Source organism: Falco naumanni, chromosome Z, assembly GCF_017639655.2.
Source record: "Falco naumanni isolate bFalNau1 chromosome Z, bFalNau1.pat, whole genome shotgun sequence".
NCBI classification, from domain to species: domain Eukaryota; kingdom Metazoa; phylum Chordata; class Aves; order Falconiformes; family Falconidae; genus Falco; species Falco naumanni.
In genome coordinates, this window is record NC_054080.1 from 15,147,435 (window position 1) to 15,174,945 (window position 27,511).

The following is a 27,511-nucleotide window of genomic DNA, read 5'->3' on the forward strand; positions in this document are numbered from 1 at the left end:
GTACGAGGAGTACTATGCCGCTCCCTGCTACCTGGGACTGAAAGGAACAATACGATAAGGCCGCATAACCGCTGTCCAGAAGATGGATCACAACCACGGTCATAGCAACGAACCAGAAAACTTGAACTTCAGGTGAATTTTCTTCACTCTAATATCATTGTAATACAAAACCACACCTCCTGGTCTGAAGCCACCCGCCTCTAAGGCAAACCACACCTCAGGCACTCACTCCTCTTTGGACATGCTGGTAACCTGGCTCGAGAAGGCGGAGACTGGCAGAAGTCCATGGGCCAGAGGAGGAGCGAGGTGTGTTGCTTGGGATAAGAGACGGCTCCTTAGCGACTGAACTTTGGAGATCTTCCCCACCAAGGATCACAACGATCGGAAGGACCGGTGGGACGCTGCCTGGACCTGGGACCATAGGGATTCCTTGGACCCATGGTGGTAGCTATAATCCGCTTTCCTTTTCCTTTTTTACTTTACCTTTTATTCACTTTCTGTCTTTCTACCTATCGCAAGCTGCTTTACGGGCAAACAATAAATTGTGCTGTTTAATTGAAGCATAACCCCTTGGCGTGGTCACCTTGATTTTTGCACTTCGAGATCATAGTTAACGAACCATCACGAGTCCACTGTGGACCGTGACAGTATGTAGCACCTGAAACTCAACATTGAGTGCAAACATGCTGGTGAGAATTCGAAACAATTTTTACACAATGCTGTTACAATGTATCGAACAATGGGCCCTGCTGAAAACCACCAGAAACTACCGTTTCTTTCCCATTCCTCTTTGCTAGTTTCCCAGAAGCTATTCTTGATCTTACCTATCCAAGGCAAATGACAGATAAATTCAAATGGTCTTACATGGCCTCCACCCACACCCTTACACATACAGTCTCCTTCCAGTCACCATATTTTATTTTCATTGCATTGAATAGCTTGCCATGAGGCACTAGGCTTTACATTAAAAGGCTGTAACCAGTTCAATTCAGATTCTCAAGGCTAAACTCTTTATCTAATAAATCATATGTACTCCCTATTACCCTGTGAAGCTTTCTACTACAGCACAAATGAACTCCTTATACCCACCTCAATTTCCCTTAAAAGATCTCAAGCTATGGTCCATTTTTAATCCTAAGTAGTTCCTAGATGAGAACAGCATTATGCCAGATTTTGAAAAGCAGAAACTATATTAGTGATGACTGGCACAGCTCTCTCTCCAGGCTTTTTTTTATACAGTAAATTCTGTTTTGTTACCATGTTAGTTTACAGTATGATGCAGAAGATAGTATCTGGAAAAGTGGGCATCAGTTAATGAGGTCATCGTAGCAGACTCTCATCCATCATCCCACGGGGATTCTGCAGAGTGTCTTGATGGAAAGCAGCCAGCCATGAGAATTTTGGAGACTGGCTCCACAGCAAACCTATCTGTTTGAATGGGAGGGCTGGATTACGTGGGCTTTTCCCAGCTCATGCTCCAGTTTTACTGGTAAAAGATGGACCATTAATAACTTTATCTGCAATTCTGCCTAAGAAAGTGACCTGGCACTTGCATTTGGATGATTTTATCTTGTAAAGCAGCACACAGCAGGACCCAAGATTGTCTAAAGCAAAAAGCAGAAGCAAAGCTCTGTCTCCTCCAAATACCTCACAGAAGAGAGAAAAGCTGCCTAGATATGCAGTCAGGATGGAATGCAAAATTCCCAAGGATTCTGCAAGTATAAATTTGGTTTTCCTAAATTATTCTGCTCTCAGGACACTAAAGGAGTTAAAACATGCATCCCTTGTGGTGTGTACTACAGAGATCCACCGTGTTCTTTAGCAGCTCATTCTATTCTTTTCCTCCATCACAAGGGACAAGATGCTTTAGCAGAGATCTTTTCAGCCTAAGCATTTTTGTTGCAAGACAAGGTACCTTAAAGATAGTGTCAAATCAAGATTTTCTTTAGGGATTACAGTGGAATGCCATCAGTATTCTACATGCTTTACATTACATGTTAGGACTCCTTCGACTCCTGCATACACAATGGAAGCACACTGCCCCTGAAATCAGCCACATTTGGTGACACTGCAGAAACCAGTAAATTGCTAGCTCAAAGCACTAGAAAAAGCTATGAGGTAAGAAGCTTACACCTGCAAGGATAATGAGCTGTACAACCCAAGAAGAATTTTCCTTCTTTATAATACTTTAAAGGGCATTAAAGTAATTAAATTATGTTTGGTGTCTTTATCAGTCTAATATACCAAAAAGAAATCCAATTATAAAGGCTACTTTATTATAACAGTGAAAGACCTGATTTTCAAATGGCCCTTCTCTCTGCTGTACGATATAGCCACAAAATTCTTACCAAAACAAATCCCACTGTCTCTTGTGTAAAATATTTGTCTCCTTGGCTGCTTTGGGAACATCAGGTAAAAGCAAGAAAGGTAAGAGCAAGTCATTTGTCCAAGGTCACACAGCAAGCCAATAGCAGACCAAGGAAGAAAACCACAGCTGCCTCATTCAGAGTTGCCATCTGTTCATGAATCCAGACTCTAAACACGCTCTTGAAGCAGACTTTGGCACCTTTGTTTAACTCAGCTTGAACCTGCTCAATGAAACAACATATGTCCCAGCTTCCACTGGATAACAGAGTCCTCCAGGTCGAATAGCTTCACAATGGAAATGAAACAAATGTGGACTTTAGAATGTGACTGTCAGAAACACAGACAACACAAACTTGGCATCTTATCTCTCAGGAAGTTTTTTCTGTGACCTGCTAAGAAATTGCAGTGCTCTTGAAAGTCTCAGCATCATTAAACTAGAATAGGCATGGTCATAATTATTAAACTATCATGTTCAACATGCAAGCAGCACAGAAAATAGTAGAAGTGGAAGGAGCCAGCTCAAGTTATTGGAAGAAGTATGGACATGACTCATTAGATTTTCTGGGAACAGATGGAAAATCAGAGGATGAATTTGATTTACTTTATGAGTTTACTTTTGTCTCCTGCATGTACTCTAGTCCTTCATCCTATCATGCTTGATAATCACCTCTTCTTCACTACCTTGTTTCTTAGCTCTGGAAACTGTATCACTTTCCAAAGGAACAGCAATGTTTTAAACTGAAGAGATTTATACGGTGTTGCCTAAGGTCGCTGTCTGAAAACAGTAAGTTCTGAGGAGGAAAAATAAAAATGGTATCAAGGTGCACATTTTGTTGATGAGAGAAAATGCAAACCCCTTAAGATTCCAAGGCTCAGCATCTTCTCTCCCATTCCTGTGCCTCTTTCCAACATAGCACATCTGTCCATCAGTCTGTGATTAACAGAGAACAGTTACTCATTTACCTTGGGGCATCTAGAGTAAAGGCCTCTGTATGTCTGACCTTACCCAAGTGGTTTCCATACACCTTCAACCTGTGTGTAGGTTTGGACTCTACCACAGTGAATGGTTTTCTGGAACTGAGTCCTTTGAAACAGGGGAACAGAATGCATCTCCTCCAAGCTGAGCTATCACTATCATGTTGAAGGAAGAAATCAGACTTCCACTTGCTAATAACAGTTTTGGTGCTGACAACCACAATAAAATCAAGGAAAAAAAACCCCAACTTTAATTCAGGCAATTGCTTTGTTCAAGACTTCATTAGAAATGTTACGCATTATATTTATTTATTATATATAATATATTTATTATTATATATTAAATATATTTATTATATATATTTACTCCCAAGGACATTCCTTACAAGAAATTAAACCCCGTAAAAACAGCTTACCGTTGATCTCTTCTGCTCAAGATCCAAATGTCTATGTGAGTATCCATCCCAGCTCTCTTTACAGAGATGCAAAGTTTTAATCCTTCAGCCCAAATTGTATTCAGAAAAAAGAATGTCAGTGCTAAGCACTCAGTACTGGGAGTTCCTCTTCCTTCTTACCCCATGCTGGGGAGAACAGCTGCACCATATAATTATCAGTTGCTTGGTACACAACAGTTGTCAACACCCTTCCTGTGAAACATTTTAAATGAAGCTCCTGCATAAGCTACAGGAGACAAACAGAAACAAACCACAAACCACTAACCAAGTTAACAACTGGACTCTAGGGATGAAATAACACCTCTACAAAGTACAGGTGGCCCAAAACAAGGAGATGAGATGGGTAGAAAAAGCCATAAAGCCAGAACAGCACTCTCCCTTCACTTCTCAAAATTCTGTTTGATTTTAAAAAAATGGGAAATAGTGCAAGGAAAACCTTACTCCTTTAGCACCACAGAAATTTGATGCAGGTTATCTGGAAGCTACTTCTCTTCATCACCTTGCCAAGACAAGTAGCTTGTAGACAGAAAACGTGTTGTTAGTAACGAGAATCATGCAAGTACTTGTTTTCCTTTGATGTGGAGTGTGGAGGGCCTAGCTGATAAATCAAAGATTTTTTTAACAGAAGTTCCAAAACCAGCCAGTCTGGCCTACAGCTGTCCTAGTTGCCTGGGACATAAATGTTGGTAAAAAATAAAGGCAACTTTTTAGCTGTCACAGCAGAGGAAGAAATAAATAAAGGAGAAGAGAGGTAACTACCAATACTGCTCTCACCTCTCATCCCTCTCAGATGATGTACTTACTGGTCTGTCCTCTTACCTATCATCACTAACAGAATAGCACTGTTTAAGTGGAAACCGTCTTTTAAAAATTGGTCCTATTCAGTTTCGTTCCTAAGAGTTAAGAAAGAGGACTTTGAACTGTGGCTAAATTACAGACCTACACAAATGCTATCCTGCCAAACCACCTGTCTGCAGTGCAAACCAGAACCTTCCTCTATTTACACCAGGGTTAATCCAGTCTGAAAAAAGATTATACTCCACTGTTGTTATAAAAACACTTCAGCAGTCTTGAAGAGTGCTATATACGGTACTAGGTTAAAGTGAAACCTGTTTTGAACTCAGACAGGCATTAAAAGGGTTAAAATTTCCATTTCATAAATTTAATGATAGCCCATTTCATCTCTTCTTCTAATGGCCAAATTGTGAACAAAAAAATAGGTGTGGTACTGACTCCACAGTAGCAGAGAAGACTTTTATTTCAAAAAGAGGCTTTCAGAAGAGTCTGTTTCAGGTAAAAAATGCAGGATAACCAGGATCATTTTTACATTTTAAGCAAAGGAGTGTTGTGTGGGATCCTTCTGTTCTTCTCTATCTGAAAGCCTGTCTGTGACTTTCTCAACTATCTACTGAATGAAACTAATTTCTTCCCTTGTCCTTAGGCTATCATGGTATAAACTGTAATGCCACTGCTGCAAGAGCTTTTCTTACAGGACATTTCTAGTTTATTTTTTTAACTTGATGTACCATCACAGGTAATCAAAACTGACACACCTGCCAAAACAGTTGTGTATATCACAGGTTTGCCTTTTAACGTTGTGGTTTGGGACTTGCAAAAAAAATTTCAGTTGCTTCATACTTCCAGTATAGAGGTGTTGCACAGCAGATAAATCCTGCTACATAAACAGCAGCCCAAGGGTGTGCTCATAACAAAAAACTTTTAGCCCCTTTAATTTAACATTGGACAACAAAATACTGTTATTGGTTTGAATTCCTCCCATTAGTGCTAAGATTCTACTATAAATCTCTACAGAGGCAACAGTGGCATTTAGGAAAGAAGCTTTAGGAAAGCTTGCAGCTCTCAGGGTCTCCAGGTCAGGCGATATTTTCCAGTCAACAGGAGTACTGGACTAAAAGTGGACTCATTCCCTGAGCCCATTTTTAGTTTTTCCAGGAAATCATCCATCTCTCCAGAAACTTGCTAACCTCACTGTTAGAAATAGGTGGGAGTTTGGGGCCCATAGCTGCTTTCTGCTTGCAGCATTCAACATTTTACTCCAATAAAACACTGACCCAAATCCATACAGCAAATCTGAATTAACATTCACAGAAGGTGACTACTAGGCCTCTGGCGTGAGGATGTAGCTGTTTGGTCTGTGTCAACCACTGGAACTGGGATGAGTAAGTTTATAGTACTGAAGCCTGTTGTGGCCATTTGCAATAGTACCTCTCTTCGCCTAACATGCTAGTGCCCAGACCGAAATGCAGCAACCTATACTCTTCGTCCTATTAAGGGTTTTAAAGCTGTCATTCCTACAGACTGTGAAATAAGTATTACGGTGAACTGGTTCATAGTTTTGGAACATCAAAGGTTCCTGTGTTGAGATGCTGCCCAAAACACTGATCTGTCACGTGCTAGCCTGCTCAGTTGCCTGTTGTGTGTGCTGAGCAATTTCAAAAAAAAGCATTGGCACTAAAAGCCTATACCACTTATTAACTGCACTGCATTAAAAGGCACATGTGCCAGTTCACTAACTAATTCCAGAAGCAATCTCCTCCCATTTAGTCCAAACAATCTTTTATTGAGCAAAGACTGAGAAAGGACTTAGGAAACTTACTTAGCTCTTTCACAGACTTTGGTAAAATCCCAAGTTGCAAAACACACAGTACAAATAGTTCTTAACTCTGGAGGCAGCATCTACACAACAAATTAATTTAATGTCACTGTTCATTTGGAGTCTTCAAGCAGGAAGTCTGAACTATTTCTTATGCAGTATCTAGTGAGAATGGATGTACCCCAAACACCCCTATGCACAAGGCAGACAGGTAACAGATACAGTCATATTTTCATGGAGAAATACAAACTGTTCCCAAGTTGGAATCTGCTCCACTGCAGGAACCTATGTAACCACACATTCCTCCCAAGGCTTGTGAGAGCCTTCAACAACTTTGTTAGTTGATAATCCTTCAGCTATAGAGACAAGTGTCCCTGTGACATTAACATAAGATCATTAACAAGGCAAGCTCTTAGAATTGCTGCTAATGACCATTTTCAGGATGTAACCATCTACCCAGAGGAAACAAAGCTAATCTGAAATACTAACATTTGCGGGGGGGGGGGCACAACAAAACACAAACAAAACAACAAGCAGAACAAGCAGAAGCCGGCATGGTTATTATTCCTGTTGCCAAACCAAGTTGACGTCAGTACTCTCTGTCCTCACCTTATTTCACATGTTCACAACAAGTCCACTGCAACTATACTTGACAATACTGCAACTATACTTGACAATAATGCTTAATTCCAAAGACACGCTATCAATGTAGTATTAACTTTTAACAACTTTTTAAGGGAAAAGATGTAATTATCTCTCTCTCACACTTCTCAACTGATTTCCTAGAAACATGATGCTACATAGTCCAGCTGTCTGTTTGGCTTCCCACAATAACTTTCCAAATCATCATCCAGCTTCAATGATGTTTGAGAAAGCAGTTCAAACCTCAGACTAAATACTATCCTCCAGAGTTCATAAAATTAGCATCTGGACAAGGATGAAAACAAGCCTACTGACCTCACTAAGGAAAAACCTAATCACTCAGCACAACGTGGAATTGAAAATTACTTGCACTATGTTCTCTGACTTACCTTTTGAAAGCTTTGACAGAACATGAGCTGGAGCTGGAGAATTGAGTGAAAGGTCAGAAACTAGGCTTCATTAGTTCATGAAATAAAATTTTTAAAATTATAAACACACCGGGCACATATAGTTAAATCTTTTACTCAATGTATCTGGACCATTCTGCATCACTACTGAGTTAGCAGTCTTCCTACATTTATGCTGCATTCATTTTCAAGACATTTCTCACAAGCAAACTGCCATGCTGAAATAAAAAGGGTATGTCAGCAACACAAAGAAGTTTTCATTACATCAGAACAGTAGTTGCCCTTCACCCGATGTAAGTGACCAGAAATCCTGTTATCTGTTATTATGAGGCTGATAAAGGATAGTCTACAGAATCACTGTATGCATATATTGTAAGAGGGAATAATATGAATCCAGGTTTATAGCCTCTAATACAGGCTAACATACAACACATCGATTTGATTCTGGCATCAACTCTGTAAGAGAGAGGTCTGTAGCACACATACAGCAGTTGGAAATCTCAGGTTAAATTGATAAGGTTCTTAGCTTTTTATTAGTTTTGTTTCAAATGGTTTTGCTCTGTTCTACATTCTGCAGTCAATCACAGGCCAAGCACTAGAAATGAGGAGCTGAGACACTTTGCCATATAGCTAATGGTTGCCTCTGTGGATCTCAAGATAAGACCACACAACTCCTTCAGGTTGCCTTCTACAGAGCACAGTACTTAAACTCAGTCCTCCTAAACTTAAAACACCAGGTTTCCAGCCTCGTAGTGACACATCTGCTTTTTAAAAGGTCTGAAAGCAGAGATCTGATCCAAATCATCAACATCTTAGCTCTAAAGGCTGAGAATTTTATTTTTCCTCAGAGGCCTTACCATGGGAAATCAGCAAGATCAGATCATCCAAGCCTAAACATACCTCTCAGGTGGATCTGAAGGCTGCCTGCTGATGAAAGCAGGTCCTGTTCCCATGCTAATAGCCATGTTCTTCCCTAGACAAAGGGAAGGGGATTGGCTTTTCCATCACATTAGTTTCCCAAGCTGAAACAGTCCTAAGGCCAAACAGGAGAGAAACAGAAGGAGCTCTTTGGGTAGGAGCTAACTATTAGATCAATTTGGATGTGTGTGGTAGAACTTCACCCTAAGTTTGACATCATCTGTGCCCTATTAGAGGCTTGACCCCAAGAGTAATTTGACTGACAAGGATCTCTAAAAACACAAGCCGCATGAAGTATTTCCTCTGCAGTTGGGAGTAAACAAGTTGGCTGGGTGGAGCTTTCCCTATCATGGTTATTGGATTATGTGATTCAGGCTTAAGGGTTCTTCACATCTGAGAGAAGAAATGTAGTGATGTTTGCTCTCTTTCCAGAAAGAAATGCTGCTCAGCAGGAAACCCAAGTGAGTCCCTCTCCTGGAATCTAGTCTGGCATTTTGGTTTCTCACTTTACTACACACAATTTTAACAAGACCAGCACTGACCAGTACAAATGAGAAAACATCAGGAACCTTGTATCTCCTGTCACTATGGAGATGCTTTCATGACTGCTGTTTTATTGGCTGCCAAGATGACCTTTTTACAGATGGATGAACAATAATGCTAGTCTAACTTTATTACAATTGATTGCAAGCCGGTGAGAACACTAGAGTCAAAAAAATCTAACACAGGCTGACAATGCAGCCAGATGGAAATTCCCTTGAAAAGCTAAACGGCCTTTCTAGGATATTTCACCTCTGTTTTTCTGATAGACTGTCCTCTACACTTTCCCCATAGGAAGACACTCAGTAAAGATCAATCTTTTCTTCTTAACCCTGCAAGTGCTCCTTTACTTGTACAGCCCTCAATAACATGCATGAGGCAAGATGGGTACTTTATAAGCACTTAGATGAGACTCTGGATTTCCTACTGGGATTGCTGGTCCCTGGCTGAGAGAAAATGACCATAATTTGTTAGGGTAGGCAGAATCCAGCAGCACAGCAGAGGCAACGCTGCAGTTCCACGCCCCCAGCTCCAGCCAGAAGTGAGGCTGAGCATGCATTCTCAATAGGCATACACACAAATACGTGTGGCACGTATATACACACACACATAGCCAGATCGACACAGGCAGACACACAGAACAGTCACATGAATACCAACAGCTTCCTCCTGTTACCCTCTCTTGCTGAGCAGGGCAAGGTCTGCTGGTGGGGATACATATGTGTACACATGTACAAAGTGAATCCCTCCAGCAGCTGGGCTCAGACACATCTGCCCTGTAGCTGTCTCTGGATCCTGACACCTGGACTTATGGGCCACCAGGTCTTCAGCGCCACTTCACTTGCTGGAACAGACCCCCTCGCACATGTGTGCGCACACACATACAAACATCTCCACAGCAGATGACCAAGTCTGCCTTGGTTCCCCCAAATATCCAGACCGTTCTGTGGTGTCATCCTCAGAGGCAGAGACGGACATGGCCCTCAGATCACACTAACCACTCACTGGATAGTCTAGATTGACACTCTCCAGCACTCACATGCTCTATCACATACCCTCACTTGCTGCAGTCACTGACACAGCAGACACACAGTTCTCTGACCCCTCATCCCAGTCCAGCTGCTGGCACATAAATTCACTTATTCTGGTCCCTCCTGTTGCTGGTACCAAAGACACATGGGTCTTCCAACCTGTGGTGTGACTCTAGATGTTAGTACTTAGACCCCATACTCACACACCTCTACAGAATACAGTCCCTCACCAAGGAAAATACTTAGAAGTGGAGTTTATTAAGAACACAGGACATACTGATGTTCAGGCACAGGACATGACCAAAGAAATGTAGACCAGAGAAATATAAACAGCTGATGTTTATACATGACCAGATCTTTTTATCCCTTCATTGGTCTATTTTCAGATGCTTGTTCCTTCCCAAAACGCCCAGATCCATCCTTTTCTCTGCCTTTGGTTCTTCCCCTAAGCACCCCATAACAGGTCCTACAAAATCCTGAAATGCTTTTCCTGTGCATCCCATAATGTGTCCCCTACCTCTAGGCAGCAACCCTGTTCTGTTTTAACTGCAGACAGTACCTAAGTACCACACAGCTGCTCACCCACTCCCCCATCCCCAGAGAGATGGGTAGGAAAATCAGACAGGAATGTAAAACTCGAGGGTTAAGGTAAGAATAATTTAATAATTGAACTAAAATAAAATAAATAATAATAATAATAACAACAACAACAATTATAATGACAAGGAAGAAGGGAAAGGAATAAAATCCAAAGGGAAGGGAGACATAAAGCCCAAGTGATGCACAACCCAACTGCTCACCACCCACTGATCCATGCCCTGCCAGGCCCCCAGCAGCGATCCCAGGACCTGGCCAGCCCCCCCCCGCCCCCCCCCAGTTTATATACTGAGTGTGATGTCCCATGTATGGAACACCTCTTGGCCAGTTCAGGTCACCTGCCCTGGCTGTGTCCCCTCCCAGTTTCCTGTACCCCCTCCAGCCCTCTCACTGGCAGGGCCTGAGAAAGTGAAAAGTCCTCGACTTAGTAGAAACATCCCCCGGCAACAACTAAAGACATTAGTGTGTTACTAACACTGCTCTCACACCACATCCAAAACCCAGCACTGCACCAGCTACTCAAGAAGAAAATTAACTCTATCCCTGCTGAAATCAGGACAAACCCCAAGGAAGTTTGTAAGGTGGTCCAGCACTGACTCATCTTGATGTTTCTCTCCCAAGCCATGGCAGCGAGGCTCCCCCAGGACAATCCTGGAAGGGGGCCTTCCTCTGAGTCTTTAATTTGGGGTCCTGCTTGCCAGTGTGCCCCTGCACTCCTCTGGGTTTATGGAGGTGGAGGTTTGTTGGGCTATGACCTGTGATGGAAGCAGCTGGGGTTAGTGTTTTTCAGGCTCCCCCACCTGCCAGTGTTTCTCTGCATTACAGTGTGGGGTGCACACCATATTTTATCATTTAAACCAACAGATTTTGTCACCATCACTTTTTAAGCAAGCAAACTGGGCAATACTGAGTGAAACAAAGACAATCCAGAAGTAGTGTCTCTCTCAGAAATCTGAGATTCTGAGGTCATCTGGATTCAGAACTGCTTTGCATTTATCAGGCCTCAGCCATGTCACAATACTTCCACTAGACAACCTTGACACAGAGCCTGGGTAAAGCTTTGTAACACTTCCGAGGCAGGTTGTAACAGTATTTCTGTCTTGTAATGATGTAGTTAAAATACAGGAAAACGAAAAGACACTGAGCCCCCATATCTCCTAGGTGAATTCAGATCTGGGATCTCAGTTCCATCCAGTTGACTCTTAGACCTTTGTACTAGAGCTGTTGCTTCAGATTTAACCTCAGAATTCTGTTTTCGGGTCCCACCTGAGCCACAAAATTTTCATGCCCTCAGCTGCTTTGGCACAAAATGGGATCCACAGTCCAAGAAACGTTCTTCAGCCTTCACTGAAGCACAACAGCCAGTGTGAGTACAACAAGAAATTTTGAAGCTCTCACTTCAACAACTTCTCACTGTTGTAACAGACAACATCTGTAATGGAATTATATTTTTAATTATTATTATTTTAAAACAAAATAATTCTACCTCACCAGAGAAAAAATGGTTCTTCAGTGATTCTAGGTCCCTTGAACAAACTCCAAGGAGGTGTTAAAGAGGAAAGAATGCAATGCAAAGCTTAGAAAAACATGAAGCACTGAATCAAAAGCATAGATTCATACCTCCTGCTGATTCAAACCATTCTTCTCATTCCCACAGGGAAAGTATTTCCATTTTTGCAGCAACAGTCAGTAATGCATTAAGAAAGGGTCAGTGTGAGAAGACTGGTCTCAGGGAAGATGGTTTGCAGCAGAAGGTAGAACACGTATATCTATTCTTCCTCTCTGTGTTTTCAAGAAAGGAGAGTTTTAACTTTGAAGATAGTACTTTTCATTTGGGTAAAGCAGATGTCCTCAAAGCAGGGGAGTTACAGTATTGTGCAGAGACAACTCAGCTTCCCCGGGAAGCAATCATCCTTACTTGTCCCTAGATAAGCAGCACAAAGCCAACAGGTCTTTTGATTTCTAATCATGCAAAAGGTTCTTCCACAATGAAGATGCTGTCTCCTTCACCACATACAATCATCCCACCTAGAAGCGACTGTGAGCAGCCTTTCCCTTATTGACTTTTTTTTTTTCTCCCTTTTTTTGAGAAAAGAAAAATTCTTCCATTTCTCCAACAGCAGCTAAATGATTCTTAATTATTGCTTAATCTCCCCTTGAAATTTTAGTATTTTTTCCCATCATCCAAATAGGTCATGGATCACTTATGAAATCATAATGGAAGGAAAACAAGGAATGACTGGGGATGTGACTCTGCTCTCCAGCGTACAAATAGAATAAAACTGTTTAATAGTGAATCATATCCAGCTTTGCCATGCAGGACTAAGCTGTTCATGTCACTTTAGTAGACGAAAGGACAGGTCCTCGCCTGCTTTGAATCAATGTTTTTCCATTTAATGCAACAGAACCATGCATATGTACACCAAATTGAAATTTTGTCCTGAGATCTTTACTGCAAAGTGAGCCAAGTTAAAGGTGAGGTAAATTAGCATTTAATACTGGACTAAACTATCAGAACCATGGCCAGACATTAAAACCATGTTCCCAATGGTGAAGCTTTTGGAACAGACTCTGATCTCTCTGATAAAAAACCCACATTATTAATGCAATTACCTAGCTGTAACCTAGACATGAAGCTGATGTGATTCATTCTCATATGATGCCTTGAATGCACCCATTTCTGCTAATTTCTCACTATGCACTCCAGCCATGCATCAGGGTCTGATTCAATCTGCTACTTATTTTTATTCTGCTCAATCTAATCTATTAAAACCAGAATTTTATGACACTACAGCCTCCTGAGTTAAAAAAGAAATGTTCTACTGCTCTTTTTAACACTAACTTTGTATCGATATAAAAAATGTCTGAGAAAGGTATTTGCTGCTGCTTCAAACTGTGTGTAATCACTAGTAAATGCATTGTATGCCCTGGGAACTTTTGTAACAAATGTAATTTCAGGAGAACTCATAGTTATCCTTCTTCTACAGGCTCCAGTAACCTTTTATTACACTAAATTTCAACTAGCTATTCTGATCTTCTTAACACAACATGTTAACACTACATGCTAATAACAGTTTAGTTTAAATCATTTTGATATGAGCACAGATTTTAAAAAAAAATTAAAAAATATACAACAAAGGCAACACCTCCAACTAAGTTTAGACCCCTTACACACTACAAGTCATACATAACTTACATGTGTTAAGGAATACAAACAGATACAGCAAACAAAAAGCCAGGGAAACCTAATAATCCTGCCTTTAAAAAAAAATAAAAACTGAAAGAGGAAGTAATTCATTGCCTCACCAAAAGATATATGTGGCAAATCCATGCATTAAATCTAACACAGACCTCTTGATTCTCAGTCCAGTCTTTCAAACATTAAACCATTCTCCCAGCAATTTCATTCATAAATTAACTTCTCTGAAGATCTCTGTGTGTAGATCATCCATGACAATACCACAATATTACTATAGCATTAGCATCAGCAGTAGCAAAACAAGAATAATAATCACAGGAGCATTAATATATTAGTAACGTCCTGCTGTATAGCTGCTGAAGTCATCCCATTGCTTGCTAAAGAAACTGCTTATCCATAGCAATCTTTCAGTCTGTCACATTATAACAGGTCTTCCCAAGCATCAATAGGAATTTTTTTAAAAACAAAATAGTTTCTAATCTTAAGAGCATCCAAGAGTTCCTTTGCTGCTTACATCGAACATTCCTGAGCTTCAACATCTTCCATATTCTTTTTCAAATATCCCTGTAATCATGAGGGCTGAATTACATTAAGGGCATGTCCCCTGGTTTTCTAAGCTGTACACTTCAGTGACCAAATCACTTTTGTTCACATATAGATTTAGCAATATTTGAACACAAGAAAAGAACGCCTTGTAACCCAGCCTTCAATCACCAGTGAGTTCTCATATTGTGACTACAGGAACCAGTCGAAAGGGCTGAGAAGCCAGCAGTACCCAGAAACATGGCACTTTGTTATGTATATTCAGGAACCAACCAAGCACTTTAATTTCAAGCCACAGTGCTTATGTAGCACTACCTCAGAACTGTCATCACAAAAGGCTGCGACTGTTTTGGGCACTTATAATTAACATGCTGGTAGCTACCTGCAGTCCTACTACAAGCTACCCCAAAGACGTGATATTCAGAGTACACTGGCCAGATACTGGGAGACATGTTCTGGCATTACACTGATCAGGGTGGTCCTAAAGACAGGACATTTTGCTACCAACGCAAGTAACTCAGTCTCCTTGAGAGCTTGCCTTCACACAGGAGGAAGCTTCAGAACACAAGTTTACTTACTCTGAACTGTAAGGAATTCCTCTTTGTTACATAAAAGCAAGCTTTCCTTTACAGTTCTAAAAATTTAGGCTGATTCATCAAGTGATGAAGTAAAAGAAAGCCTCTCTGAGCGGCAAACTATCATAGATTTTGGAGACAAGGCATGTGTCTTAAGAACTCTATATACTCCCTTTTTTGCCAACATAGTGATAGCAATGTATGCCCCTGGTGAGTCAATGCTTGTGTCAACAACAGGGTTATTTTGCTAATAAAATTTAAGCCACTCCACAAACAAAACAATCCATCCTACTGGAAAAGACATTTGTTTTTAAATCAATAAAATTACATCTTACTTAAAGTGCATACCTGTTAGCTGAGGATGTGATTCTTTTCACAGTCTTTGTCAACTTAAGCATATAAATAAAATCTCAAGACTGCCTGTTCCAGTAAGAATATGAGAAGATGGAATGTCCTTACCAGATTCTAACCTGCTATTCTGTCCATGTCCTCTGACTGATCAGATTGACTCACTCACACTTTTTTCAATTAAATACAGTCAAAGCAGAAATAAGAAACCTTTGCAACTGTTTGAAATAAACAAACCTTGGCAGTTGATAAAAATGCAATTCCTACAAAATGAGTAATACATAGCATGTCATACAGAGGAAATAAATTCAGACATGAAGAAGAAGCATGTGAACACAGACAAGACAATCAAGAAACTGCAAGTTTACAGATCTGCAACAAAGCAAGGCAAGTAGTGCTGACTACTTCATCAGTATGACCATCTTGGTTCAGAGAAGTTTGCTACAAGTTTGTGTTACATTGGCATTGTACATTCAAATCTCGCATCCAGTTTGCCTTTTCCAGGGATTCAAAATGAATTACCACAACATTAACTTTTTGTGCAAAATGGGTGGCTGTTTTTCTCAGCAATGCCTCAGCGAAACAACTGGTTTCAGATTCCCCATGGAGATTACCAATATCACACAGAAGAATGTCAAAATGATCATCTATGAGTTCCTCCAACAGATCTTCCAACTATTTAGCAAAAATCTTCCTGTTGGTGCTTGGAATATAAGCAAGACTGAGATATTCCAAAATGGAATTCATCAGCAAATTGAAGAATTAGAGATATGCTTATCAGAAGAGCAATCAAAAGCAAGAAACACCTTTCAAACATGGATCCTAAAAAGCACTACCTTCAGCGTGAAAAAGTATTTCCAAAGAATCACCAATTTCCTAAAAGATAAGCAATACAGCCACTGCTCCTGGGAAGCAGTCCAAATGGAACTGAGAACAAGCCTTATAATTTTTGACAGTCTTATGAAAAATCACACATCATAAATAGGTAACATCTTCTATTTTTTGATTCTTTGTAGGAGTCTGATAATTTTCCCCTTTTTGATAGGTTTTTAATTTCCACATTTTAATAATTTTCAAATTGGTAACTGGGGCTTGTTTTAAAAAGCATTCAGTGCTCTAAGTTAAACATGTAGAGCTCAAGTGAAGGGGGCACTTGGTTTCACTTCTTCTATAGAATGTAAGCTCTTTCAGAAAAAAGTGGATATTGCTCCTCTGTATTCTCTCTTTGCACTATATAAAAACATTTTTTGGTCTTTCCATGGAATATGCCAATTGTTTTATGACCTGAAATTCTTGCATTTGGATACTGCATAGATTTTACTTTTGCATTACTTCACTAATACAGAAAAAAAGTAGAAGGTACAGGCATGCATAAGGAAGATGGACCTTCCTAGAGTTTTGTACACTACAAAGATTTAATTTACAAAACAGACAAGAATTTAACATGACTTGGACCTCTTTAAACTTAAAAATAATGATGGGTAGACCTTCTGAGCTAGAAAGTAAATTCCCAGCCTTGATTGTTATTTTGCAAGTACACTTACATCTATATCTGGGGACATAAACCCCATTTTTCTGTATAGTGTATTTAATAACTGCAGCATATTCAATAACTGCAATATGGATTTCAGTTGGGTATTGTTGGTTCACAATATGTATCAGTTCTATCTGCTTTAAATTCATAAGCAGATAACATTAATTGGAAAATATTTACCATATGGACATAGATGTTAAAATTTCTTCTACTCCTCTCCCACCTTTCTCTCTCTTATACAGTGAGCCAAGCAGTGCTTCAAGTCATCACCTTCCTCAGTTTAACTGCTACCCAAGTGACCTTGAATACCTTCGATCTCATACTGCTCCCTATGTGTTAGAGGACTGGATGAGTTCTGACACGGATTTTTTCCCACCACAGATTTCTAAGCATATCTGATTCCTAAAATATGTTTATCATAAATGGAAAGTCTGGAACTGGAATGTAAAAGGAAAAGAGTTAAAATATTCCTGTGCCTATACAGGACTGGGGAAGAAAAAGGGAATAGTCTAAAGAGGAAAAATTCGATGTGCTGCTACCATTACCTGATAAAAGAATCTCAACATCTCCCCTGAGAAGTTTGAGGGCTGGACAGCCACCTCAGTCCCACGTCTTTCCTTTGTTTAAATGGAATACATATCTCAAAATTCTTTCCCACTTGGGGGGGATACAAGGGGGGGGATGGGACGGGGCACAACGACAAAAATGAATTCTGCATGTTGTGATCCTAATGGAATGGTATTATTATTGACAAAACCAAGATACTTACAACTGCCTAATTTTAAGCATCTAAATTAGACTTCAAGCTAAAGAGATCAGGCCCACCCACTTTACTCTCATGTGCTCCTATCTTACAGAAATGAGGAGGAAAGAATGGATTTCTGAATCCTGAATGTAAGTCTACTTTCAGTCACCAGCGTAAAAGTTCAGCTTTTTATCTGGTTGTATAGGGAACATAAGATCGATTTCATACATAGTCTATGTTAAATTCCCAACAACCTCATTAATCAATCTGTTTTGTTAAACACTTTGCAACTACATTGACATCATAGTGATGTTTGATGGCTGCAAAATACGTTCAAGCATATTTCATTCTGAAATTATTTTTTTTTTATTTGCTGCTTTTAATATATAGTTACTGTGGGGAATTAATATAGCCCAATTTTGCATACCCAGCTTAAGGAAGTTGCTGAGCTGAAGCCCATGAACTTGAGGTTTCCCTCTGCATAATGCAAGATGATGTCAGGTTGTATCTACGTACCTATACCTACAGTGGATGTACTTCTCTTTGCTAAAATCTGCACTTGGATTTCAGTTTCTGAAAAGCCAAGAGTCAGCACAGACTTCAGCAGATATGACTGGACACAGCCTTACAGATCCTACTAGATTACATCAATCCTTCACGGGATCACAGCATATTTTGGTTAGATAATGACAACACCATGAGCAAAAGCCCATTTCCACACAGTGTGGAAATATTCACTTCCTTCATCTGCTCTTCTGGGGAGGTACTTTCATGAATGACTATTAACTCATACATGCTTTATTATCAATTGTGACTCACATTTCAAGATACAGTGGGTTTTTTTGAAAGGGAGAAACAAGAGGGGTTGTAAAGCCATACACTCATTAGGTGATAATTTGGGGTACCCAAGTGAACTTAATTGATAACTGGTGTCAGCTAAGCCTTTATAGGGAACAGGTGTTTAAAAACTGCCTATGCTAGCTTTCTGCAAAAAAATCTTTGCTTTTACAAGTTAATTATATCTTATAAAAGAAAAAAGAAGTTATTGTAGACATTACTTTCACATTTCCTGTCTGGAATTCAGTGTTAACTCCTAATAAGGAGCATAGAATCATAGAACAGTTTGGGTTGGAAGGGACCTTAAAGATCACCTAGTTCCAACCCCCTGCCATGGGCAGGGACACCTTCCACTAGACCAGGTTGCTCCCAGCCCCATCCAGCCTGGCCTTGAGCACTGCCAGGGATGGGGCATCCACAGCTGCTCTGGGCAACCAGTGCCAGCGCCTCACCACTCTCACGGTAAAGAGTTTCTTCCTAATACCTAATTAAATCTACTGTCGTCTAGTTTAGAACCGTTACCCCTCAGCCCTCACTACAGGCCCTAGTAAAAAGTCCCTCTCCAGCTTTCTTGCAGGCCCCCTTTAGGTACTGGGAGGCTGCTATAAGGTCTCCCCAGAGCTTTCACTTTCCCGGGCTGAACAATCCCAGCTCTCTCAGCCTGTCCTCACAGGAGAGGTGCTCCAGCCCTCGGACCATCCTCACTGACCTCCTCTGGACTCGCTCCAACAGGTCCATGTCCTTCTTATGTTGGCGTCCCCAGAGCTGCACACAGTATTCCAGGTAGGGTCTCACAAAAGCCAAGTAGAGGGCGAGAATCACCTCCCTCAACCTACTTGCTGGCCACGCTTAAGTTGACGCAGCCCAGGATTTGGTTGACTTTCTGGGCTGCAAGTGTACATTGTTGGGCCATATTGAGCTTTTTGTCCACCAGCACCCGCAGGTCCTTCTCCTCAGGGCTGCTCTCAATCCATTCTCAGCCCAGCCTGTATCGATTCTGGGGGCTGCCCCAGCCCAGGTGCAGGACCTTGCACTTGGCCTTGCTGAACTTCATGAAGTTCACACAGGGCTCCTTGCCAGGCCTGTCAAGGTCCCTCTGGAGGGCATCCTTTCCCTTACAGCATGTTAACCACACCACTCAGCTTGCTGTCACTGGCAAAGAAGGGTGCACTCGATCCCAATGTCCGTGTCACCAACAAAGATGCTGAACAGCACTGGTCCCAATATGGACACCTGAGGAAGGCCACTCATCACCAGTCTCCACTTGGACATCTCTTTTGAGTGCAACCATCCAGCCTATTCCTTATTTATCAAGTGGTCCACCCATCAAATCCATGTCTCTCCACTTTATAGACAGGGATGTTGTGCAGAACAGTACCAAAAGCTTCGCACAAGTCCAGGTAGATGACATCAGTCTCTCTTCCCTCATCTGTCAACACTGTAACCTGTCACAGAAGGCCACCAAATTTGTCAGGCACAGTTTGCCCTTAGTGAAGCTGTGTGAGCTGTCATGAGTCACCTCCTTATTTTCCATGTGCCTTAACATTGTTTCCAGAAGGATCTCCTCCATTTTCTTGCTGGACTCAGAGGTGAGAGTAACTGGCCTCTAGTTTCCCCAGATCTTCCTTATTTCCCTTTTTAAAAATGAGGGTTATGTTTCCCCTTTTCCAGTCCATGGGAACTTTACTAGACTGACACAACTTCCCAAATACAATGGATAGTGGCTTAGCCACTTCATCCACCAGTTCCGTCAGGACTTGCGGACCTATCTCATTAGGTCCCATGGACTTGTGCAACTCCATGTTCCTCAGATGGTCTTGAACCTCATTTTCTCCTGCAGTGGGTTCTTCACTCTCCCACTCCCTGCCTTTGCCTTTTGTGATTCAGGCAGTGTGGCTAGAGCATTTGCAGGCAAACACCAAGGCAAAAAAAGTCATCTGAGTACCTCAGCCTTCTCCATGTACCAAGTAACCAGGTCTCCCATTTCCTTCCAGAGACAGCCCACATTTTCTCTAGTCTTCCTTTTATCACTGATGTACCTATAGAGACTTTTCTTGTTGCCCTTAATGTCCCTGGCCAGATTTAAGTCTGTCAGGGCTTTAGCTTTCCTAACCTGTTCCCTGGCTGCTCAGATGGTTTCTCTGTATTCTTCCCAGGCTACCTGTCCTTGCTTTCACCCCCTGAAGGCTTCCTTTTTATGTTTTATTGTCCAAGAGCTCTTTGTTCAACCATGCAGGTCCCCCAGAGTTTTTGCCCAACTTCTTCTTTGTCGGACTCACTGCTCCAGAGCTTGAAGGAGGTGATCCTTGAACATTAACCAGCTTTCTTGGGCACATCTTCCCTCCAGGGCTCAATCCCACAGTACTTTACCAAGCAGACACCATGAAGTCCAGGGCAGCAATCTTGCTGCTGTCCTCACTGTCCTAAGGATCTTCAGCTCCACCATTTCATGGTCACTGCAACCAAGGCTGCCCTTAAGCTTCACACTCCCCGTCAGTCCCTCCTTGTTGGTGAGAAGAAGGTCCAGCACAGCACCTCTCCTCATTGACTCCTCTGTCACTTGGAAAAGGAAGTTATCATCAATGCATTCCAAGAACCTTCTGGATTACCTATGCCCTGCTGCGTTGTCCCTCCAACAGATCTTGGGGTGGCTGAAGTCCCCCATGAAGACCAGGGCTTGTGAATATGAGGCAGCTCCTCTCTGCCTACAGGGGGCTTCATCTGTTCCATCTTCCTGGTCGAGTGGCCTGCAGCAGACCTCCACTATGTCACCTGTCCCTGTCCTCCTTTTAAACCTGACCCATAAACTCTCAGTTGGCTCCCCATCCATCCTCAGGCAGAGCTCCATGCAGTCCAGCTGGTTGCTTACATAGAGGATGACACCCCCTCCTCTCTCCCCCTGCCCATCCTTCCTAAAGAGCTTGTAACCTTCCATCCCAACATTCCAGTCATAAGAGTCATCCCACCATGTCTCTGTGATGCCCGTCAGATTGTTGCTCTGCAGCCGTGCACATGTCTCTAGTGCCTCTCATTTATTCCTCATGCTACGTGTGTTTGCATACAGACATTTAAGTTTGGCCCTCAATGAACGATGACTTACTGGCTGGAGCAGCTGGAATCCCTTGTGCTGCTCTGCAGGTACTCTCCTGATGCCCTCTGATCCCTCTCCAGGCTCTAGGCATCTCTTGCTGGCATTGGCACTAAACTGATAGGAATGGGATGGATTGAGGTTCTTCTTCTGCAACTGTAGTTAAAGCCCTTTCACCAGCTTGGCAAGCCTTTGACCAAAGATGTTCTTCCCTTTCTCTGTCAGATGAACCCCATCAGCCCCCAGAAGACCAGATTTCTCAAAGGCAGTTCCATGGTCTAAGCAGACAAACTCCTGGCTGTGGCACCAGTCCCACAGCCAATTGTTGATTTGCCAGATTCGGCTGGCCCTTTCAAACCTTTTCCCTTTGAGTAGGAGGACAGATGAAAAAACAATCTGTGCTCCAGAGTCTCTTACTGCCACTCCCAAGGCTTTGTAACCCTTCTTGATGCTCCTAAGACTGTTCCTGACTGCATCATTGGTGCCCATGTGAAACAACAACTGGATAATCGTCAGTGGGCTGTATGAAGTTTGTTAGTCTCTCGTAACATCCCTGATACAAGCCCCTGGTCAGCAGCACACCTTGCAGCAAATAGGTTCCTCCGTACCTCTCAAAAGAATCACCTACTGCTGTCACCTGCCATTTTTTCTTAATTGCGCTGGTTGTTATACAACAGGCAGACTGGGGTGCATTACTCAGCTCCAGCATGTTTTCTGAAGTTTTCTCCTTTTCAGTTGGCAGAGCAGCAAAGCAGCTCTGCAGGGGCTCCTCAGGCTTCAGAGGTAGTGTCTTTCTCCTGCAGGTCCTTGCTGTTACTATCTTCCACTCTTCTGCATTATTGCCCCCACCCCTCACCCCTGGTGCGCTGGTGGGGGATTTTTTGGCTGTGTGGCTGCAGGTCCACTGCAGGCTGCGCTCGGAAGCAGCTATCTAACTTTTTCTCGGCCTCCCTGATGCTATGCAGCCTTCTCACCGTCTCCTGCAACTCAGCCACCTGCTGCAGGAGCTCCTCCACCTGGGCATACCTTCTGCAGGCTGGCCTGCTGCCCGTCCCTGCCTCAGGAGAAAGGTCTACACACACCCTGAAGCCTGAAGGTCTGCACTGTGGCCTCTCCCTTCAGCAGCTCCATGTAGGTAGAGGCACTGGCCACTGCCGCGGCAGATGGTGCAGACCCCCAGCTGAAGCTGCAGCCTTGGCTCTCAGTGCGCCCACCATTCTGCCACGAGGGTCAGGCAGGATGAGGTCCCTGGCCTGCACCGCAGCCGGAAAGCAGCTCCTGGCTGTCGGACGACATGCACTTCAAGCCGCTCTGCCAGGCCAGCGTGATGCCCCTCCCTCAGTGCTGCACCCCCCTGCCCCCCTGCCCCACACACGCCTCGTCAGCCGCCCCGGTACAGGTGCCTGGTGCCGGAGGTCTCTGAGCTCCCCTGGGCTCTCCCCACTGCTCAGCAGCCCCCACTGCACTCATCTGTCTGCTAGTATTTGTTTTAAAACTTCAAAGCTGCATAATTATAATTATTTTTTGTACACCCAAAGTGGGAATAAGTGTAAAATAACAAAAACAAACATCCCAAACCAATGCATACACCACAGGGGGGAAAGACTTGCTTTTGAGAGGGGAGAGGTTCTCTACTACCACGTACCTAAATATACTGCACGTTACTAGCCACAGAATTTACTACAGTCCTGGATTAAAAACCTGCATCTTTCGGTAACATGAGGGTATGTTCAATCTTCACACAAAAGTAGAATTATTTTTTTTTCTGATTGTACTTGTGTGGTAAGGAAGCACCCACAACAGCAAAAGCAGCAGATACTTTGAAGTAAATCAAACAGAACTTGTGAAGTCTTGACTGAAGGATCCCCTGCTCTTAATGTGTTCCCATGAAACTATTTGATTAGCCTAAGAGCCTTTTTATCTTTTTGGAGTAAATCAAACTAAAGTTACAGTTCACAAGACAGGGTGACCCAGTTCTACACCCTCTCTTCCTCCTTTTCCCACTTTTCAATCTCACATTCTTGTCCTGCTCTAACACTTCTTGAACCTTTTCCTGAGGTCACTAGACCAACAGAAAATTATCCAAACAAAACAAACAAACAAAATCCATACTTCTGTTTCAAGGTAAAGATTTAAAATAAAGCAGGGAAGAACACCCACTGCATATGAAAACCAGCACAAAAGAGAAAGGCGAGCGTCACAGCAAGACTGCATAACAACCGCAGGAGAACAGTGAGCAAAACCTCCCATTCTGTTACTATTATTTGGTCCAAACTCGTTTAAAAGAGCCTCTCAGTTACTTCATGTACAACTGACTATTAGATCTTCAGCTACACCCGCAGTTCATTCATAATCCTTTTTCCTTCAGCATACTAATGTGATAATTACCTGCCACCAAAAGAGCTTAATGCAGTAGTAAACTGGCAATTTCTCTGGAAGTAAATTTAATTGTACAGTAGTTAGCTTTAAAATTCCTGTTATATCTTACTCATTTTAGCTTTCTGTCTCCATCTTACCTGCACAGGCTTAAGTCCTTGGCTCAGAAGACGCTCAGAAGACTCATCCGTCAAAGGTACTACTGAAGCATCTAATCCTAAAATAATACTGTAAAACACAAAAATGAAAATAACATTGTGCTTTGCCTATAAACTATTCCATCTGAGATCTCAGTTTACCTGATGATAAAGACTGAATACTAAACAAAGAACAGTACCCCATTTTTCCAGTAACATTTGTAAACAATTGCTATTCCAAATGACTCTGTGATCCATGTTCCCAGGGCACATGCCCCTCCCTGCTTCTCTTCGTTTCTGTTCCAGTAAGTAAGTACCTTCTTCAGGGATCTCAAACAATGCTGAGTACTTTGCTGGCAGTTGACAACAATTTATCGTGACAAAAATATCAGCAGAGGAGCTGAAGTGATTTGGTCCAGTCCCAAGTTTCACATCACTCACTAATGAGCTCTAAATAGCACCAGCTACTACACCAACACTGCAGCAAACAGCATTAAATCATCATTCCAAGCTGCTTGATGCCAAACAACATCCCATTATTCTGCATCCATCTCCTTCTGCTCTTTAAGCACTTTCTGGAACTCAGCATTGCTTGATTGTACCCTGTGTACCTTGTGTTCCTCTTCTTTCTACCCTATCCCCTCTTTGAGATGTGCATACTCTCTGTTACAAAAAAAGCAGCTTCCTCCTTGTTTTTTTGTTTTGTTTTGTTTTGGGTTTTTTGTTTGGTTGGGTTTTTTTTTTTGTGCCAGGGAAGCTCTTTACCCCACAGAGTGGAGAAGCAAAACTGTCACAAAAGTTGGTCCACTCAGAAAAGTCTGCAAATCTTGAATAACATGCTTTGCTATGGTGTAAGATGGGGAAACAGGCTCTCCATCTACCTACTGCAGAGTATCTGGCCCATAAACTCTTCAGTCTGAGAAGAATATCTGGAAGATTTTCTCACGACTATCCCTCATTATATATGAATATTATCTGTGTGTAAAAACACAGTTAAATGGCTTGGAGAATAGAAATAATCCTGTTGTCTACATAAGAAATCACTGCAATCTAAGCAGGGGTTGGAAGGACTCTCAACCATCCTTTATCCACCTGATAATCATACAGGTAAACTGTTCTTGCTCTAACTTGGTTTAGGACACACCCCTGCATCAATCAGAACAGTTTGTTTACAAGAGCTGCCCACAACCAGCCCCAGAACAGTTCGTGACCATCAAGGGGGAGCAGGAAGGCCTCTACATCTTCAAATGACAGTTGACAACAGTCTTGTCAGAAGAGACAGATGATCTGCAGGGTCAGTCAGGTGCAAGCAGGAGCCTCCAGGAGCCTTTGCCAATGAGGACCACTCAGTGTTTGCATTGTAGCTGTTCTCTTTTAAGCCAACAGTAGATACCTCTAGGGTTTGCTGATCCTTGCACTGCCAATTACTCATTTCTCCATAACAAGCCCTGTGTCAGCCTCTGAGAGACCAGCTATCATGTTGTCACATCACGATGCTGCAAAGACTTGCAGAGATTTCAAATCCTGTGTTTGTGTTTCACTAGTGAACAAGTTGTCTAACTCAAACCATTTTTCACTGAGCAACCTTGCAAACTAAAAGCAAAATCTAGCACCCCGAACCTGTTTCTGCACAACTGAAAGACCTGGCAGAGCAGCTGCATGGCAGGTTTCTGGAAACACTAACTTCATCTCCAACATTAAGATAACTGTAGCAAGACTGCTGTTTTTAACAGGCTGTGTCCTCAGCTTTTGTCATGCCAAAGACAAACTCCCAGCCCGGGGTGCCGAGGTTCCCATCCCTTTGCTCAACACAAGTACAACATGACCAACAGGCTGGGCTCTGATCTCGCCTCCCCGCGTCGGAGTACGGTGCAGAAAGGCAGGAGAAGCGGGCTGGGAAGGGTTCACCATACTGGGTTTAAATAAATGGGGTGGGGGGAGCCAACCCAAACGCGAGGCTGACGACTGGTCGCCCCCTCCTCTCTAAGCCGCACGGCCCCGCTCCTGCCGGCTGCTCCGCACCCACCGCGCCGCGGCTGGTCGCCGGAGCCCGCAGCTCCCTCAGCAAGACCGAGCAGACCCCTGGAGCCCTGAGGAAAGCACGCAGCGACCTACCTTTTGGGGGGGAAGCGGGGGTCTGTCTGTGTGTGTGCGTTTGAAAAGCCATTAAGAAAATGCACCTTTCCGCGGGCTCCGGGCCAGCCGGCTGCTGTACCTACGCAGCGCCAAGGGGAGCCAAGTGCCCCCGGCACGGCCCGCCCTGCCCCATCCCCTCACACGGTGCCCACCTGCCGTTTCGACCGGGACAGGGAGCGGGGTTCCGGCCGCCCCCGCCACCCCCCGCAAGGCGCAGGCCCCGGGCCGGGGAAGCGCGATGGCTGCGGGGGAGCGGGAACCCCCCCGGCGAGGGCAGGCACCGGCCGAGCCCCCGCGTTCGGCAGGTGTGGGCGGCCCCCCCCGCTGCGCTGGGCGGAGCTGGGGCTGCCGGCGGGGGCGCCTCCATCCGGGCTGAGCGGGACGGGGAACGGGCGGGCGGCCGGAGCGCGTCCCAGCCGCAAGTTTGTGGGGCGGCGGGACCGGCCTCTCCGCTCACGCGCAGCGACCCGACCCGCCGCTCCCGCCTTACCTCCGCCCCTCCGAGGGCCGCCGCCCGCCCAGGTGCCTTCCTCGCCGGGCGGCCAGGGAAGGGACGCGACGGCCCGGCGCGGCTCCGCCGCCCACCAGGAGCCCCGGCGGCGGCAAGGCACTGCCCGGCCCGGCCCGCCCCGCCGCCGGCTCCGGGCTCCCGCCGCGCGGCCCCCACGCGCCGTGCGGCCCTGGACGGAGGCCGCCCCCTGGCGGGCGCGGAGCGGGCAGCGGCGGCAGCGGCCGAAATGGCGGTGCCCACCCGCAGGGGAACACCGCGCCTGGCTGGAGCGGGGCGGGGGGCGCGGACCCGGCAGCGGCTCCCTCAGCACCCGGGCGCCCCGAGGCCTCCCAGCGCACGCCACGGCAGCCCCCTCCCCTGCCGCCCCGTCCGAGGCGCAGCCTGCTTGCCCTTGGCCACCGGGGAGAGGCCTGACCCTACACCGCGTTTAGCAGAGCTTGGTGGAAAACTCACCTCGGTGTAGGCAACAGACGCGGAACGCCGAGCTGTCGGGGAGCCTGTAACGAGCAGCAGGAAAACCTCAGCCCCCACGACCTTCCCAATAGGGCTCCGCGTCCACACAGCGCTCCAGAGGAGTTTACCCTCCAAACCAGTACGGCTTTGCCACGTTAGCAGAGGTCAAAGACCGTGGTCTTTTCCCTCAGGGCTGGAGGATAAGATACATTGTATCTTGTAAATGTCTTACCAAAGATCCCTTTAGCTGGTTTATCTAATCCAGGGGTCCTCAAACTACAGCCCCCCAGGGTCCTCAACCGGCCCCCGGTATTTACAGACCCCCCTGCCCTCCCCGCCGGGGGCTGGGGGGGAAACCAAGCAGCCGCAGATGGCTGCCTGCCACTGCATCCGCGCCGGCCCCTGGTTAAACAGTTTGGGGACCCTTAGTCTAATCCATGGGTCCATGGCAGTAGGCTGACACACAACTGTTTGTATAGCTAA

The 27,511-nt window shown here is 44.0% G+C and overlaps 1 protein-coding gene across 5 annotated transcripts in view; it reads right to left on the reverse strand.

Moving 5' to 3' along the window:
• The window catches only part of MOB3B (MOB kinase activator 3B), a 108,389-nt gene extending 81,179 nt beyond the window's left edge, over positions 1 to 27,210 (reverse strand). The window contains exons 1-2 of one of the 5 annotated variants that reach the window (XM_040580173.1): positions 27,029 to 27,210; positions 23,932 to 24,019 (exon numbers count right to left, since the gene is read on the reverse strand). The gene's annotated coding sequence lies outside the window, so the exon portion shown is untranslated. Of the gene's footprint in view, positions 1 to 23,931; positions 24,020 to 26,043; positions 26,275 to 26,554; positions 26,682 to 27,028 lie in introns of those variants that run through there. The other 4 variants (XM_040580178.1, XM_040580175.1, XM_040580176.1 and 1 more) reach the window with 4 other exon arrangements.
• Positions 27,211 to 27,511: the final 301 nt, after the last annotated feature.